Raw genomic sequence first — 12,969 nt, 5'->3', positions numbered from 1 at the left:
GCCTCATGTTACGAAGTTTCTGTCAGTCACATGTCCAATGTCCTTGACCTCATTTTCATGGTTCAGTGACCACTTGAAAAAAAGTTCAAATTGTTTGTAATGTTAAAATTCTCTCTTATTATAAGTAATAGGATAGCTATATTTCATATGTGCATACCTTGCAAGGTCCTCATGTCTGTCAGACAGTTTTCACTTGACCTCGACCTCATTTCATGGATCAGTGAACAAGGTTAAGTTTTGGTGGTCAAGTCCATATCTCAGATACTATAAGCAATAGGGCTAGTATATTCGGCGTATGGAAGGACTGTAAGGTGTACATGTCCAACAGGCAGGTGTCATCTGACCTTGACCTCATTTTCATGGTTCAGTGGTTATAGTTAAATTTTTGTGTTTTGGTCTGTTTTTCTCATACTACATGTATATGAACTTGTATGCAATGATTGTAAGGTGCACATGTCTAGTGGGCAGATGTCATGTGACCTTGACCTCATTTTCATGGTTCAGTGGTCAATGTTAAGTTTTTGAGTTTTGGTCTATTTATCTAATACTCTATGCTATAGGTCAACTATATTTTACAGTTTTTGTATAATTGGAAGAATTTGTAATTACAAATACTTTTTGTAATTTATTTTCATCAGTCATTGTATTTTCACCCTTATGTCTTAAGTTATAGATATTTCATATCTTTTGGACAGTTTTGTGGTGTATCGTAAATTATACCATAGCTTTTGTTGAAACCCCCGGCAATAACCTCACGAGACGAAGGGTAGGTTTTTAAAATTTTGTTATTTGTTTTCAAAATGTTCGAAATGTTTTAATTTTTTATATAAATTAATGATTTTGAGGAAATAAATTTCACAAGAATCTGTCTGAGAGTTTGTATGAATTATTCCACGTTTAACTTGAAACCAGAAGCCCATGAGGGAGGGTAGGAGGGGGTCCTGATATCGCAATCCCAGGCTTAAAACACAAAATCCCGAGGTCACGAAATTCGAAAAAAAAAGAATTCCCGGATCCCGAAAGGGTCAATCCCGAAATCCCGAGCTTAAAAACACCCGATCCCGGAGTCCCGATAAAGGTCCTATCCCCCTCGCCCATGACGTACATTAATTAAACAGGATTTCAAAATATTCACTATTAAATTCATTGACATGCGACGATATAATTTAAAAAAAAAAAAAAAAGAAATAGCTCATTTAGAGCTGGGAACAGTATATCTAACATATATATATTCCTGTTTAGAGTAAAACGCTATCTAATTTTAACGGTCAAACATAGAGTAGCCTCATTAAAAGTCTAGATGTCAGCAGTGTCTGATAAACCGGGTGTGGATCAAACACTTTTAAAGTGAGGTTGGGGGTAAAGCAAGCCAACATTTGAAAATACTATAAAATAGGTTATTTGTTTACTATATTTAAAGTTCTTTAAAAGGGGCGTGCATCCTGTCCCCTCCATCCCCAAAAAACTAACCCGCCTTGCCAAACAAACGGTTAGATGTGATTCATGTACATGTAGCTGTACAGTGGAGCCTATAGAAAGTTTACCATTTAATAACCGAAAATCAACATATTTTTAAATTTTATTTGTTTGTTCTGGGAGCGAATCTTGGTTCATTTAAAATATAGGACAACAGAGTTGGTGTATGTGGGTTCGATTCCCACCCTAAGCAATCATTTATTTCAGCTGGTGCAAAGCGGGCAAATTAGCTTAGTGGCCCCACACTGACTTTGTTGTTTTTATCAAAAAATTCAGACGGCAACGGTCAGGTCTTGAGAATGTTTTTCTTTTGAATACCTTATACAATAAAACCTTTATACCATGGATAGCTATGGTACAATTTTCGGTTATTGAGATTTATACTCCGGTTGCACTCCCATAGGTTACATTGTACAGCTATAGGTTAATTATGACACACATCATGCAGACTGCACTTTAATCAATATATGTCTTTTATTTAAAGTTTAAAATACTGTTCTTGAGCTTAAGTTTGTTACCTATATCTTATCTCTAATATGTATTTAATTGCTGACAATAATTTGCTATTTTCAAGAGTGTTGAGATTACTAATTAATTGTTTTCATATATACTTTAGCAGACTGACCCATTGGCTGTTATTTTAATGTATGGTGCAGCTGTCAAGGTTGTATTTCAACTCTAATCATCTCTCATTACTACCTCTATATTTTACGACTTTTTTTACTTGTTCCTCAAGTTGTGTGATCTGGAACTAAATGCTACTTTTAAATTGATGCATATTAGAAAGTATCCCAGCCCTGGTCAATATAAACAATAAGTTTTAAATATTAAAATGTAAAGAAGATGAGTATGTATAGTGAAGACTATGCAAAGAAATCCTCGCTAAAAGTTCCGGTCCAGTGGCGGATCCAGAACTTTTCCTAAGGGGGGCCCTCTGACTGACCTAAAAAAGGGTGATTCCCTATAAAATCAACCAAATTTTCCCCACGAAAGGCCCCCCCCCCTGGATCCGCCTATGCGGTCGACCTCCTACTGCATGCATTAGTAGTTAAAGATTTGATTTCATTCAACAAATTAATTTATGACCTTTCAATTACGTGTCGCTTAGAACACAGCCATATACCAAATGGTCAATATTAATCATCCATGTAATTTGCTCTATGGGGTGTTTGCAGAATTTCAACTGAGGCAATTTCTTGGCATGGGAGAAAAGTAGAAAGACCATTTACAATTTGTTTTACATTCGTTTTTCTCTTTTAATTAAATAAAAATAATAATAAACCTTTCAATTGTAGAGTTCATAAGATAAAAATATTCCCGGTGGAACACCTCACCCCCTTTTTTTGTGCTCTCTATTTCAACCCTCGAATTAAGCTTTCCAATGTAACTAAAAGTAAAACTTTGCTTTCTAACCAATCTGTTCATGTATCGGACCGGCAACTTTCTTTATTTAATACGAAAATCTTCAGTGCCGTTAAACACATGCATGTTTTTTGCTTGCATCACGTGATTTTTACCACCGTGGAGCTTACATTAGAATACATACCGAATATGAAAAGTGAAACTACAATTCAAAACATAAAGTTCGAAGGCACAAATAAGAAAAAGAAATAAGCAAAGCGTGCCGGGGTAATTCTCTCTGTGTTCAAAATATACATGAAATATTTGCCACTGCCCCTTTTTTGTTCTATGAATTCTAACCCTGAGTTTTCTATCTGTTACTGGCTTTCTGAAAAGGGGGGAGAGGTGGCTGGGATATGCCCGCTAAATTTTTTAACTGTAAGTACGAGCGGGCAGAATCAAATTTGATCCGTAAATCCAGATTTCAAACTGGTTTACCAAGATGAAGACCACCACACTTACAGATTAGAATAATGAAGCAGGCCTGTCCTACTTTCGGAAAGTTCGATCCGCCTTTAATTAGCTGTTCCCATTTGATATGCCTATGCTATTGAATGTGTCTCTCTTTAACTAAGTATTTGTATACATGATCGAACTTGTAAATCACACATATATACTATACCGGTCAAATTGACAATTAAAGAATGAAAATCCAAAGCCAAGTAAAAAATAATGTCCTCCCCGGCGGGGAATCGAACCCCGGTCTCCCACGTGACAGGCGTGGATACTAACCACTATACTACCGAGGACATAGTAACGACCATCATTTTAGGTACTTAACGCTCACTGCTATCTTGTTATTATATTGAACGCATCTGCAAATTCATAGTATTGATTGCTGTAGGCGATATGTTAAGCGCAACGGATCCGTCATTCTACTTACTTGTTGTCTCTGCTACTCTTGCTAATTGAAATATCTTAATGAATTATCGCCCCTCCTTCCGCTAATATACGTTTCAGATTCAATTGATGGCGCTTTTTTGTTTTTATTGCTAAATGTACAATACATCCAAATACGTATATATATATAAATGATGAATTTAACCATTTGTATACAGACCCCGTGATAGCTCATGCAGTTGGTAGAGCGGGAGACGGTAGTGGAATAAGAAAATCTGACATCTCTAGGTCGGTGCGTTCGACTCCGCCTCACGGGATATTTTTTTGTCCCATTGCACTCTCAAATATTACCATTGTTCAAGGAATTTTAGCGAATGCACATTAGCGGCTTTTTATGCATGTACCACGTTTCAACCTTATTCATTTTGTTTTAACGACCGACCGCCAAAGCCGCAGTTGTAGGCATATCACGTAATTGTGCTAAATATAAATAAATCTTCATTAGATCCTTGATTGCCTTTTCCTTGATCGCCTATTTCTCATTGTCTACAAATGTAGCTCTCGAGACTACTTTGAACTGTAGTTAGAACCGATAAAGTGACTGAATGACATCTGTAGGCATAAAGGCGTTATTTAATGACATATTACCCAAGAGGGGGACTAGCTCACATGGTAGAGCGCTCGCTTAGCATGCGAGAGGTACCGGGATCGATGCCCGGGTCCTCCATTAATTTTTGAATGTCGCCAATACTCAATTTTTCGGTAGTCTTTCAGCATTGAAAATGAATAGAGTCTGATATGAACGAAATATAAGGAAATTGTGTCGATTCGAGTGTACATGTATGTCCTGCCCTTACACATGTTACAAGAATCCTTCATTCATTGACATTCTCATGTTTATTTTAATGTGATTAGTTCGACTCGTTCACCACATTCGGGATGTATTATAATAATGAGTAAATAATCTGTCATAAAGGAATAATGATGCAGTGATAGTCAGGTTTAGTTTATCTTGGCGTCTTTTTTCAAAAATATGCTCACCAATGCTTAAAAGTAGACAAATTTAAAGGTTGGGAACGTGTTCAAAACTTAGCTGGTCGTCTGATGACATGAACTGGAGATGCTACGGCATAAACAATATGACAGTTGGATTGGTTTCAAACCCTTACACCGGTATTATCCGGTGTTACTATAGCGGTCAAATTGAAAATTAAAGAATGAAAATTCAAAGCCAAGTAAAAAATAATGTCCTCCCCGGCGGGGAATCGAACCCCGGTCTCCCGCGTGACAGGCGGAGATACTTACCACTATACTACCGAGGACTTAGTAACGACCATCATTTTTAGGTACTTAACGCTCACTGCTATCTTGTTAATATATTGAACGCATCCGCAAATTCATAGTATTGATTGCTGTAGGCGATATGTTAAGCGCAACCGATCCGTCATTCTACTTACTTGTTTTCTCTGCTAGTCTTGCTAATTGACATATCTTAATGAATTATTGCCCCTCCTTCCGCTAATATACCACTGTGTCTAAACCACACCGGCAAAATTTGCTCGGACTCGATGCTATCTAACATCCGGCACAATGACGGAACACCAATAGACAAAAGAAAGGTAGGTTTCTCCTTATTTTTTAATTTCTTTTATGATATCGAAGAATATATATACATATACAACTATTTTCTATTGTGAGATGCAATATTTTCTACAACCGTTCTCTATTAACGGAGAAATAAGTCAAAATGTATGTCAAAATGACGAATTGAGTGAACCTTGCCTCGAAATTGTTTAATTTCTCGTTAAATTGTTCACATTGTACGAAAAGAAAGGTACGGGAAGATAGATATTGATACGGAGATTGCAAATTTAGTTATTATGAGCATCTCAATAATTTTATCTCTGTGTATGGAACGAAAGAAAAGGTTCATGTCAAATTAAAATAAACCGGTTTCGTCAATGTTGTTACTACACAATCACCCGGTTTCGTCTATATATATCACCCGGTTTTTTTTCGTTTTTTTTTTAACAAACAATTTATGAAAAGCAACTTTGGCACGGATCTGAACAGTGTCTTTCGAGAATTTAAATATATATTTATTGTAAGGTAAACTTGACGTGTTAAAATCTAATTTAAACAGGCACTTTTGGACATAGTTAATTATGATAATACACATTTTCCTAAAGAAAGGCGTATCCCTTATTTCACTTAACTTCAAACTAATTTTAAATGGAATATAAATAATCAATAGCAAACACTGGTATCTAATTATTTTGTAACATTATTATATTTTCTTTGTTTATAATAGTAGAATGGAAAGATAAAAAATAAAAGTATGTGTTTTGATTGTGCCATAATTTTAATTTACTATACTATATTATATACACTATGCATTCAATCATTGACGAACAGTCCCAAACCGACTATAGTCTATACTGTTCTGCACAAGTTTATCATGCATGCAGTCCTGCCATATACTGTGTTCCTTGCGCACTAAATCAAGTTTTCACACTTAAGCATCCATAACATAGCAGTGAGATTTGTAACTTTCTACCCGTTTCTGGTAAGCACATTTATTTTCCTAGGCATGTTTTTCACATTATATTTACAGTTCAAATTCATTTTTTTTACAGTTCAAATTCATCTTTTTTACAGTTCGAATTCAATTGAAACTTCAAGATAACTTTCGAAAACAATACATGTATCTGACAGTTTTGTATTTTCAATGTGAATAAAAGTTGGTTTGCAAAACATCACCGTCATTTATATCTAGGTCTTATTTAGAAGAAGTGACGGTAACCACTTATCCCATATACATTGACAATGAGACCACTTTCTTTTAGACACAAAAATGATGTTGAATTAATCAAGTTTAGGTCACCGTATGCCTTAAACAAGGAGAAAAACACACAAACCGCATGAAAGCAAGCTATAACAGGGTCCTAAATTATAAATGTAAAACAATTCAAACAAGAAAACTACCTGCCTATTTTATGTTCAAAACGCATATGGTATAAAGCAATCAAAGACAACCATGGAATTACAAGCCTGTGACTCGGGGAAATGGACTGAGTCAAAGTGTTGTCGCTGACACAAACAGTACAACAAAAGTACAAATAATAAAAACTGATGAATAAACCTTAACTCGTCCTTTGACAGAGCCTGTATAGTAAATTCGCGATTTGTGCCAAAACTTGTATCATAGTTAAAATTATCCATTAAATATGATAAATATACATGTATTCGCAGTTTACTATGAAATCCACTATCACTGAACTAGTATACATATTTATTAAGGGGCCAGCTAAAGGACACCACCGGATGCGGGAGTTTCTCGCTTCATTGAAGACCCATTGAGGCCTTCGGCTGTTTTCTGCTCTATGGTCGGGTTGTTGTCGCTTGGAATTTGTATGAACTTTTCATGTTTAAATCCCCCCCCTTTTTTGTTTATGTTTTACCATATATGTTTTCTTATATAACTAAGAAGTGTATAAAGTTTGATGCAGTTATAATACTTCGTTTTTGAGATATGGCGCGACATGTTAAAAAAAAAACACATTCCTGTTTCACTTACATTTTCTGTAACTCAAAAAGATTTAATTTGATTTTCACTAAAAGGTTTACAGATCGTTTGGCCATTATAAGAAATAACTATTTAAGAAAATGAGATAAGCTGTCCTGAAGTTACGGTGCGACATGTTTATAGTGGACAGACGGATAGATAGACGGACGGACGGACAGAATGACTGATAGACGGAGGAACGGACGGATGGAAGGAGGGGGTGTATACAATAATACGGCCTGTCAAAATTGGGATGGGCGTGTAAAAACGCAAAGAAATGAAAAAAAAAATCGTAATTAAGGTCAATAAGTTTTATTAGGATATCGGCCAAGTCGATTTATTTGTATATTTGTCTGCCTTATTATTTTCCTATATAACTTTTACATATATTTGAAAAAAAATGTATAGAAATCGATAAAAAGAACTTGATATTCGGCATTTATTATGAGAAACATAATCCAACTGACATAATCCGATTGCCCGGGTGTCCCTGTTTTCTCATTTCTTAAAATATTTTAATTCGGTATACACTTTATAAGATAAGTGGCGAATCTAGATGACGTATATGTTGCACGCCCCGACCCCACCTTTGGTTGCCAAAACTTTATTGATTCCTGTATTTAAAGATTTTGTAAAGCAAAAAATAATCAAAATATTGTTCGACTCGCTACGCTCGGCGGTATGTAAAAGTTGTTCGAAATACGCCCACTTTGAAATAAACTGAATCCGTCTGTCCGTATATATTGTCAAAATATATTGTCCAACATCAGTGTACGATCATTATAACACAATGGCGACAGTGCAGACTGTTTTTTTTTAATAATGTTAACAAAATATTTATTATTGAATTTTATCGATGACCTGAGACTATTATACTTATTTGTACATAGCAGTATAGTGATAAATAAATTTTATTTTAATGCATGGTAGTTGTAATCCTACATTCATTTTCTATGTCGATTATGCATGCATATACATTTGTCTTATTATCGACGTTTATCCTTAAGAAGATTTATTTTTAACGATGGTAGAAAAGATTACATACATGGAATGATTAGATTACTTATAAAGGTGTCCATTCTTTTGTGCGAGAAAATCACATATCAATTGTGTGTTTCGATTTTTAAGACCGTAAACTTTAATTTCAAGTTTAAAAATGTTCAACATATTTTCCCATAACTCATATAGAAAAAGCATATTTAGAGAGCTTTAATCTCAATATGCTGTTAAAAAATTTCGGAATGCAAAGTAAAATTAAAATATTTGTGTTCTATAAGAGTATGAATTTGCGTATTATTTATTTGAATCTGAGACTCATATAAATAATAAGCCGCTGTCCGGTGAACGAACTTGTTTTCGAACGACCCACAAAACTCCTTTTGAACGCTGAAGTTAAATAATCTATTATAATGTAATGCGATTATGATTTTTTTTATTTGACCAAACCGGGTTATGCATTTTGAAATCTATGACGAAACCGGGATGTATACATTGACGAAACCGGCCAGTTCGATTTTGACATGACCCATTTCTTTCGTTCCATACACAAAGTTACAATTATTGAGATGCTCATAATAACTAAATTTGCAATCTCCGTGTCAATATCTATCTTCCCGTACCTTTCTTTCCGTACAATGTGAACAATTCAACGAGAAATTAAACAATTTCGAGGCAAGGTTCACTCAATTCGTCATTTTGACATGCATTTTGACTTATTTCTCCGTTAATAGAGAACGGTTGTAGAAAATATTGCATCTCACAATAGAAAATAGTTGTATATGTATATTTATTCTTTGATATCATAAAAAGAATAAAAAAATAAGGAGAAACCTACCTTTCTTTTGTCTATTGGTGTTCCGTCATTGTTCCGGATGTTAGATAGCATCGAGTCCGAGCAAATTTTGCCGGTGTGGTTTAGACACAGTGTATACGTTTTAGATTCAATCAGAGACATATAATACAAGAGATTGGCAACTCTAGTAGAGTCTATATAACGGCCAATGAAATCACTTGGCCACCGGAAGTGCTTTGGATTATGATGTGACCTGGGATGAAGGAGGATCGAGATGAGAAAATTCCGCCATTGTTGTTAAAAGAGACGATACGCTTACAGATTTGTTTTCTCGTTTATGTCGATTGCTTTCACAGCTAAAGCATGTAAGTATATTCAAAAGATACATTTAACTAGTTCTACCAATTTGTTTATACTATAATGTGCTGAGATGATGATAATAATCAAATGCAGACCAATTTAAATTCGGTCCATTCAGCTTCCCATCTTTATTGCTGTAGAACCGGTGTGGCCCACCATTTTTTTCCATAAAACTTTAAAATTTACGATTTTTTATACAATTTTAAAGTGTTATTCTACTCCCGATAAACGTATTTACACTTTTGGTATTTAGCTGAATCTTGCCTCCGAATGACCTTAGATCTACTCCGAATCACATTTTGACGTCAAGCAACAATCACTTTTAAATTGTGACGTCAAATATTTTAAATTATGATGTCAAAGTTTACGGGAACCTGTGTGATTTTACGTAATGGCGGACAAATTTGCATACAAGTGTAAATACGTCTATTGTTATCCCGTTAAAATGATACTATTTTCGTATATTTTGATCAAATAGTGTTTTCATAAAATACCATCAAAGGTGATTTTTTTTTTTTCACATTGATACCCAAATCCAGCTATGCGAGAATTACCTTTTTTCATAAAACTAAGAAATTATCGAATAAATATGCAATTTAATGAGCCTGTATAAATTCCAAATGTTATCGTGTTAAAATAAGATCAGCGGGGATATATTTGTATACCATGGACATGTACACATTCCCAATATATTCTTCTTTTCTTTATAAATTTTGCCCATTATTCTCTATTCTTTATTTATTTTAGCACCCCATCATTCTCCAATCTTGATATTTTGATAAAATGTTTCCTCTTGTCTTTACTTTTCTGATTTCAATTTATGCAGTTATTCCAATACTCCTATTGTATGACTATCAATGTAGGACAGTGTCAGAAAGTCGCAGTGCAAAAGTCACAATTCATTTTTTTCTGATTATTTCTTTGAACAAAAAAACGCTTATTTCTATTCTTGAACAATTGTATATAAACCAACTTTGTAAACAAAAATTATCAAAAACAATTAAAAAAAAAGTAAGACAAAATAGATGTTGTATAATAGGCTCTACAAATTCAAATTTCTTTTCAACTCTAAAATATTATTTTTTTTTAATTTGGAATGCCAAAAGAGGAAAAGATGTAGTAAGTTAACAAAAGGAGTTAAAAAGAAAGGTAATCCTCGACCATGGACAGCTGTTGATACCATTATGGAGGAGATATCTGTTGCAGTTTCAATCCACACTGAAGATGAAAAGGATCATCCAATTATGATACATCTCTGGTCGAGTTTGTACGTTCTGAGGAAATTTCCATTACATCAGAAGAAGTCAAAGGAGAACTCTTGTTAGATGAACATTCAGACCACACTTATGCAGCAAAAGAACAGCCATTTGAGAATGAAAAAATATGTACGCTTGAATTTGATTGCCATGCTGATTTTTTTCTTGCACCACTGGAAGGCACAGAGCAACTGATTACACAATACATTTGTAATTGAGATTTTTGCAGTGAATGAGACACACAATGAACATGAAGAACTTTGCCTTTCTCCCATTCTCCCTTTCAGACTTTATGCAATTTATTACAAGTTAGCATCAATGATACATGTACATATATCCTTAGCTGTACAGATACCGAAATTTGCATACAGTTGAACTGTACCAGATCAGTTGCAGGGAAATTAGCACGAAGCCCTCAGTTATCATTGACAGTAACATTATAAGTGAATGTTTGATAATAAAAATATTATTTATACCTGGAATGAGTTTTGTTCTCTTATATCTTGGTTTAGTTATTGAAAAAGGATGGAATGATGTGTAGTGATAGTCTAGATATATTGTATACATAAATACTTGTTCTGATTCTCAGTCTGACGGGTCCTTTTCATTTCAGAATAATAAGATGTATGACAGTGTTTTTTTACAGAATGATGTAATTTGGTTTATCCAAAAGCCACACCAAATTAATTGGTTTATATGACTTATAGATATGCTTTACTGTGGGGGGGGGGGGGGGGGGGGGGGGGAAACAAAACAAACAAAAACATAAAATTGTACGGCTTGTGATAATGGTGAAATATATTATCATGCCTTTATTATCTTTGTGTCTTTCCAAAGTAAGAAACCTGTAATTCACTTGTGGTTGGTTGCTGTATATCATATTTGGATTTTTTTGTACATAAATCAGGCGGTTAGTTTTCTTGTTTGAATTGTTAAACCTTTTTCATACATGTAAATAGACCTTGTATTGTTCGAAGTGCAGTATGAATTTTACTCATTGCTAAGAGCCTTATGGTTACCTACAGTTGTTAATGTCTGTATCATTTGGTTTCTTGTGGAGAGTTCAATATTATATTGCATATACTGTACAGAAAAGAAATGTCATACACTCGCACATCAATATATTAAAAATATGCCATGAAATATTTTCCACTGGACGTTAGGCAACCATCAATTAAATCAGCTACAAAGGTAGGCGCATTTTCGTGCAGTTTGTATAAAGTAAAACAAAAAGGTTTTGACTTACAAATCAAGTCAAATAGTTGTAAAACTAATTACACATGTGCATGTCCGTTTCAAAACTAAAAGGAGATTTTAACTAGTCCAAAAGTTAAAAAGAAAGAAAGAAGGGAAACGTGTACATTTCGAAACATTTAGATATCAATGTGGCATTAAAACTGGTGTATTCTTTGAAGTCAACTTACCAAGCTGACAGAAGTATAACATAGTAAAATGTTTCTTCTTACAAAAATTGTTACATGAAAAGGCAGCAATACCTGCTGCTTTGAGTCTTTATCGTATATTTACCATTTCCTTACACTTAAAATATGGTTTAATCTATTTCTATTCGAGGTCAAAAGTGAGACTTATATTGCCATTTTCTATTAAATGATCATTAAATGTAAGTCCTAAATACACAATCCGTGAAAAGGAGAAACCATAAATAAACCGACAATCATGAAAAAAAAAAAAAAACTCAATGCAAGCTCATAATGTAAATTTTGAAAAAAACACACTTAGAAAACAATTTACCGACAATCATAGAAAAAAACTTAATACAAGCCCAATAAATAATGAACACAATAAGTATTCAATTTTTAATGATCTATACAAATTATGAATATAAGACGAAGTCGATCATGATTAACGATAAACAAACAAATTAATTATTTTTTTCTACACATTAATTATTTTTTATATATTTTGTAAATAGTATTTTCGGAAATAGTGTGGACACCTGTGGTGTAACAACTTCTTGTGTACCAGGTGTCAAATAAAACTCTTCAGTTTTAACAGGTTGTGATTTACCTGACCATCGAATAATTCAAGCCTAATATACATGTTACACTGTGAAATTATGTCTCCGAGACAGGTGTATATTTAATAGAAACCCATTGTGAAAGTATCAAATAAAATATTCAAAACACGGAATTTAAAAGTTTTTCATGACAAAGAAATAGATGCACTACGTTTTTTCAAATACACAATAAGAAAATACATTGAATACGCATACACGTATTATAAAATGACACAACAAAGACAATTATTCTACAAATATT

General features: G+C 33.9%; 1 non-coding gene across 1 annotated transcript; it reads left to right on the top strand.

The window, feature by feature from the left end:
* Positions 1 to 4,371: 4,371 nt before the first annotated feature.
* On the top strand, positions 4,372 to 4,444 carry Trnaa-agc (transfer RNA alanine (anticodon AGC)). Its single transcript has one exon. It is a non-coding gene; the product is annotated as a tRNA-Ala (tRNA).
* The last annotated feature ends 8,525 nt before the right edge of the window (positions 4,445 to 12,969 follow it).

The sequence above is a fragment of the Mytilus edulis genome, chromosome 11 (genome assembly GCF_963676685.1).
Source record: "Mytilus edulis chromosome 11, xbMytEdul2.2, whole genome shotgun sequence".
Lineage (NCBI taxonomy): Eukaryota > Metazoa > Mollusca > Bivalvia > Mytilida > Mytilidae > Mytilus > Mytilus edulis.
The sequence above is the reverse complement of the archived record's forward strand: the minus strand, read 5'-3'. Positions and strand labels throughout refer to the sequence as shown.